Source organism: Colobus angolensis, unplaced genomic scaffold (assembly GCF_000951035.1).
Source record: "Colobus angolensis palliatus isolate OR3802 unplaced genomic scaffold, Cang.pa_1.0 Scaffold19, whole genome shotgun sequence".
In the NCBI taxonomy this organism is placed as follows: domain Eukaryota; kingdom Metazoa; phylum Chordata; class Mammalia; order Primates; family Cercopithecidae; genus Colobus; species Colobus angolensis.
The window spans coordinates 5,507,729-5,513,207 of NW_012115043.1; the positions used below are offsets into that span (position 1 = coordinate 5,507,729).

Sequence of the window (5,479 nt, forward strand, 5' to 3'; positions counted from 1 at the left end):
TTCACTGTGTTAGCCAGGATAGCCTCGATCTCCTGACCTCGTGATCCATCCACCTCGGCCTCCCAAAGTGCTGGGATTACAGGCATGAGCCATCGCGCCTGGCCCTTCCTGTATACTTTAAATCACCTCTAGATTATCTATAATACCTAATTCCATTAAATGCTGTATAAATAGTTATACCAAATTATTTTGTTAAATTTCTACTACATTTTTTGTAGTATCATTCATTCGAGATTGAGCTTTACTCTGTTACCCAGACTGGAGTGCAGTGGTGTGATCAGGGCTCACTGCAGCCTCAGCTTCCTGGGCTCAAGTGATTCTCGTGCCTCAGTCTCCTGAGTAGCTGAGAATACAGGCATGTGCCACCCTGCCTGGCACTGACTTTCTTTCTTTCTCTCTTTCTTTCTTTTTTCTTTAGAGATGGGATCTCATTATATTGCCCAGGCTGGCTTTGAGCTCTTGGGCTGAAGCAGTCCTCCTGCCTTGGCGTCTCAAAGTGCTGGGATTACAGATGTGAGCCACTGAGCCCAGTCTGTTATTTTTATTGTTTTTGCAAAACATCTTTTTGGGCCATATGTGGTGGCTCATGCCTGTAATCCCAGCACTTTGGGAGGCCGAGGCAGGCAGATCACCTGAAGTTAGGAGTTCGAGACCAGCCTGACCAACATGGAGAAACCCAGTCTCTCCTGAAAATACAGAATTAGCTGGGCGTGGTGGCACATGCCTGTAATCCCAGCTACTTGGGAGGCGGAGGCAGAAGAATCTCTTGAACCTGGGAGGTGGAGGTTGTGGTGAGCCGAGATCGAGCCACTGCACTCCAGCCTGGGCAACAAGAGCAAAACTTTGTCTCGAAAACAATAACAACAACAACAACAACAACAAAACATTTTTTCAATCCATGGTATGGATGTGGAACTCATGGATACGGAAGGCTGACTGTAGTATCTTTGAAATTTGTAATAAAGGGAAAGTACTTTTGGGTATTGACTTCTTTGAAATATTTTTTATATGGAAGTTACTTGAGTCTATATTTGAATTATGTTAAATGTATACATTTTTCCCATGTGAATGAGGCTCTGTACACAGTGCCCCAGAAATAGGCATGTTGTTCTTTCTTACGCTCTTTGCCCTGTACACATTTCCTCTTTTGTACCCTTATTTATTTCTCTTGCTTTCTTTTTCTCCCCCTTATGTGCTTGTTTTTTCTTTTTTTTCCTCATTGCCTCTCTTCAGCATGTTTTGTTTTTAAAGTATGTATTTATTCTTTACTGAAATGTGTTTCCCAAAGAACTTGTTTTTAAAAATTGCTTATTGGCTCTTAACCATAAGAAAACAATACATGAAGTCAGTTTAGTAATTATCACTGTTAACAGAACTTTAAGTATCCACAGGCATATTGGGGGAAATATTTGATTGGAATGAATTTAAGCCCGATTCTTACTCTTTTCAATACAGTTATTTCTCAAACTCTGAGGCTGCGGAGTTCACACATTGAAATCTGTCATCTTTTTCAGAGAGAAACTTTTTGTCATGTGTAAGTAGTTTTTGGCTTTCATTTTGATTTGTTTCAGTTAGCTATTTTCTGTATTAAACACAGTGAAACCTTAATTTTCCAGAAGTCTTAATAATTTGGAATATATTCTCCACGTAGTAATTATGCGTAACAAATGATACAAAGTAGTAATTCATTGAAAGATGTCTCAAGATGTGCCTTGGGTCACTATTAATTCAATACCATTTATTAGAGACAAAATCTTCAATGTAAAGAATACGATTCCCTTTTAGTAGTTATTTCCTGTGTTCTATTGTGAATGAGTTCAAATTATTAAATTCTGTGAAAAATACCCAAAAGAGCTAATGAAAATGAATTTTATGAATAAATTTATATCAAATATGTACTTATAATTAGTTACTTCCAAGGATAGGGTGGTAGTTCTCAAAAAAACTTATTAAATATATGTTTTCATGAAAATACTGTATCTCTTCTCTTTCCTTTTTTTTTTTTTTTTGAGACAGAGTCTCCCTCTGTTGCCCAGGCTGGAGTACAGTGGCATAATCTTGGCTCATTGCGACCTCTGCCTACAGCGTTCAGGTGATTCTTGTTCCTCAGCCTCTCAAGTAGCTGGGATTATAGGCATGCACCATCATGCCTGGCTAATTTTTATATTTTTGGTAGGAACGGGGGTTTCACCATGTTGGCCAGGCTGGTCTTGAACTGCTGACCTCAAGTGATCCACCCATCTCGGCCTCCCAAAGTGCCAGGATTACAGGCATGAGCCACTCTGCCTGGCCTCTTACCCTTCTTTCTACATAGCAAGACATAAAACTATTTTATGCAATAGTAACTGTCTACTTTAGTTTGTTTATTTATTTATTTATTATTTTGAGACAGAGTCTTGCTCTTGCCCAGGCTGGAGTGTAGTGGCGTGATCTCAGCTCACTGCAGCCTCCGCCTTCCGGGTTCAAGCAATTCTCCTGCCTCAGCCTCCTGAGTAGCTGGGATTTCAGGCGTGTGCCACCATGTCCCGCTAATTTTTTTTTTGTATTTTAAGTAGAGATGGGGTTTCACTGTGTTGGCCAGCCTGGTCTCGAACTCCTGACCTCAAGTGATCTGCCTGCCTTGGCCTTCCAAAGTGCTGGGATTACAGGCGTCAGCCACCATGCCTGGCCATGCTTTAGTTTAAAAAACATAAAGTTAGTGTCTAGGAAAAAGGAGGATGTTTTAGTTTCTTCATTATGATGGAATGAAAATACCTTACCAGAGTAATTTTTAAGGTTATATGTATTTAGAGCTTATAATATAAAATTCATGCACACATGAAAGCACATAAGTAAAGGTTGATATAACCTTTGACCTAATAATTCTATTTCAATAAATGTATCCTGAAGAAATACTAGAGTTGTATCCAGAGGTTTATCAAGATTATTCATTGTACCCTTTAAAAAATATTAGCAAAATAAGTAGAAGTAATAAATGATCTACAGTAAGCACATAGTTCAAAAATGGTATATCCATAAAATAAAATACTATGCAGCCCTTTAAAAATTGTTTTCAAAGACTAATGAACTGGAGAAAAAAAACAAAAGTGCTTTTGTTATTCTGCAACTTTCTTAAATAGATGATCAATTGGGGAAAACTGCTTTTTTTTGGGAGCACTTGTTATATGCAGTGAGCTGAGGGTGATGAGTCAGCATTTAACAGCCTTCTCAGAAGAACAGGTTGTTAGCACTTTCTTTTTAAGTGTCCATCTAGAAGGCATTTCTGAAAAGGTTAAGCCCTTTATTATATGTAGAAATCCTATATGTAAGGAAATTGCTGCATAGGTACCATTAGTGTGTAAATAAAACAAGTAGAAACATTTAATCCTTCTTTAATCTCTTTTTTTTTTTTTCTTTTTTTTTCCAGACAGAGTCTCGCTCGGTCGCCCAGGCTGGAGTGCAGTGGCGTGATCTCGGCTCACTGCAACCTCCGCCCCCCGGGTTCAAGCGATTCTCCTGTCTCTGCCTCCCAAGTAGCTGGGACTACAGGCGCATGCCACCGTACTCGGCTAATTTTTGTATTTTTAATAGAAATGGGGTTTCACCATATTGGCCGGGCTGGTCTCAAACTCCTGACCTTGTGATCCACCTGCCTCGGCCTCCCAAAGTGCTGGGATTACAGGGGTGAGCCACCTTGCCCAGCCTAGTCTCATTTTTAAAGAAAATAGTGAGAATACTTAGAGTATATTTGAGCGATGAATACAGATTCCAAGAAATGTGTCATGAATTCTGAAAACCGATGACATTAGCAATATAGAAAATTAAATGAGTTTTGGGATTTTGATTAAAATGTTAATAATTATATTGTAAACAAGTATATACTACATAAGAATATCTTTGCCCTGAGATTTTTTGGTCTACAAAGGAAGGTTGTTTACTGTAAATTAGCATTTTCTTAGGGTTGTTTCTAGTTGTTAAGTGGGAAAATATGGTTCATTGTTCAAATAGACTTGGGAAATCCTGAGTTAAGCAAAGTTTATCAGCTACCTTTATCAAAAGATTGCTGAGGATTTAGTTTTTTTTATATATAAGTAAATGTACAAAGAGACCTGTAGTGTGTATACGTAATTTATTTGTCCATGGAATCTTTTCTTTGCACTTATTGGAAGTGTGTCTAACATGAAACAAAATCTGGGAAATTGTTTTAGATTAAACTTTTTTCCTATAATAGTGATATATAAATAATGACGGTACTGCGGAATGTATTCTCCTAGTCAAAGAAAAAATAGGTTGGGTATGGTGGCTCACACCTGTAATCCCAACACTTTGGGAGACTGAGGTGGGAGAATCTCTTGAGCCCAGGAATTTGAGACCAGCCTGGGCAACAAAATGAGACTCTGTCTCTACAACAAAAACAAACTAGCCAGGCATGGTGGTGCACACCTGTGGTCCCAGCTGCGCAGGAGGCTGAGGCAGGAGGATTGCTTGAGCCCAGGTGGTCAAGGCTGCAGTGAGCCATGTTTGCACTACTCCATTTCAGCCTGGGCGACCGAGCAAGACCCTGTCTCAAAAATAAATAAATACATAAATAAAATTAAATGATACCAGACAACCAAAGGAGACTGCAGATATGTGATAGATTCTGTGTCTTTTTTCTTTGAATCTGTTGGAAGCATGCATTACTGTTATACTCTCTTACTTTTACTATTTAAAATTATTCTCTTTGATATATCTGCTGAGACTTACTTCTGGTAAATTTTTGTGTGTGTGCTTATGTAGTTTTGGAACAGGAGCTTGTCTTGCACTGGGCTTTGTTTGTGGAAAACCTGGGTTGAGGCTGTACCCTCAAGAACTGTTTTACTTTTCAAGGGGTATCACTAGCTTGAGAACACTTTTTTTTTGTTCTTTTTGAGACAGAGTTTCGCTCTTGTTGCCCAGGCTGGAGTGCAATGGTGCGATCTCAGCTCACCACAACCTCTTCCTCCTGGGTTCAAGCGATTCTCCTGCCTCAGCCTCCCGAGTAGCTGGAATTACAGGCATGTGCCACCATGCCTGGCTAATTTTGTATTTTTAGTAGAGATGGGGTTTCTCCATGTTGGTCAAGCTGGTCTTGACTCCAACCTCAGGTAATCTGCCCGCCTCAGCCTCCCAAAGTGCTGGGATTATAGACGCGAGCCACGGTGCTCGGCCAACCTGAGAACACTTTTATTATTAATTTCTTAGTTTCCTGGGACCATCCATATGGTGTAAGTTCAAACCCCAAACCCAAGTGTGAATAGGCCTATTGTTATGAATTCTCAGAGGAGACTCCCCCATCACCCTCCCTACAACTTTATTATCTCCCTGTGTCAGTGGATAGGTCTTTTAAATCCACTCTTTGGCTGGGAGTAATAGTCCTTTGAAACTCTCGGCTTTATACAGGTGGCCCAGTTCCAATTCTTGGTCTATGTGGTCTGAAGTGCTTATCTCCCATGCTTTTATTATTATTTTTTTTATTTTT

At 39.6% G+C, this 5,479-nt stretch overlaps 1 protein-coding gene across 1 annotated transcript in view; it reads left to right on the forward strand.

Annotated features, from left to right (window-relative positions):
• The first annotated feature begins 1,446 nt into the window (after positions 1-1,446).
• The window catches only part of DENND4A (DENN/MADD domain containing 4A), a 102,619-nt gene continuing 98,586 nt past the window's right edge, over positions 1,447-5,479 (forward strand). The window contains exon 1 of the mRNA XM_011940384.1: positions 1,447-1,534. The gene's annotated coding sequence lies outside the window, so the exon portion shown is untranslated. The remainder of the gene's footprint in view (positions 1,535-5,479) is intronic.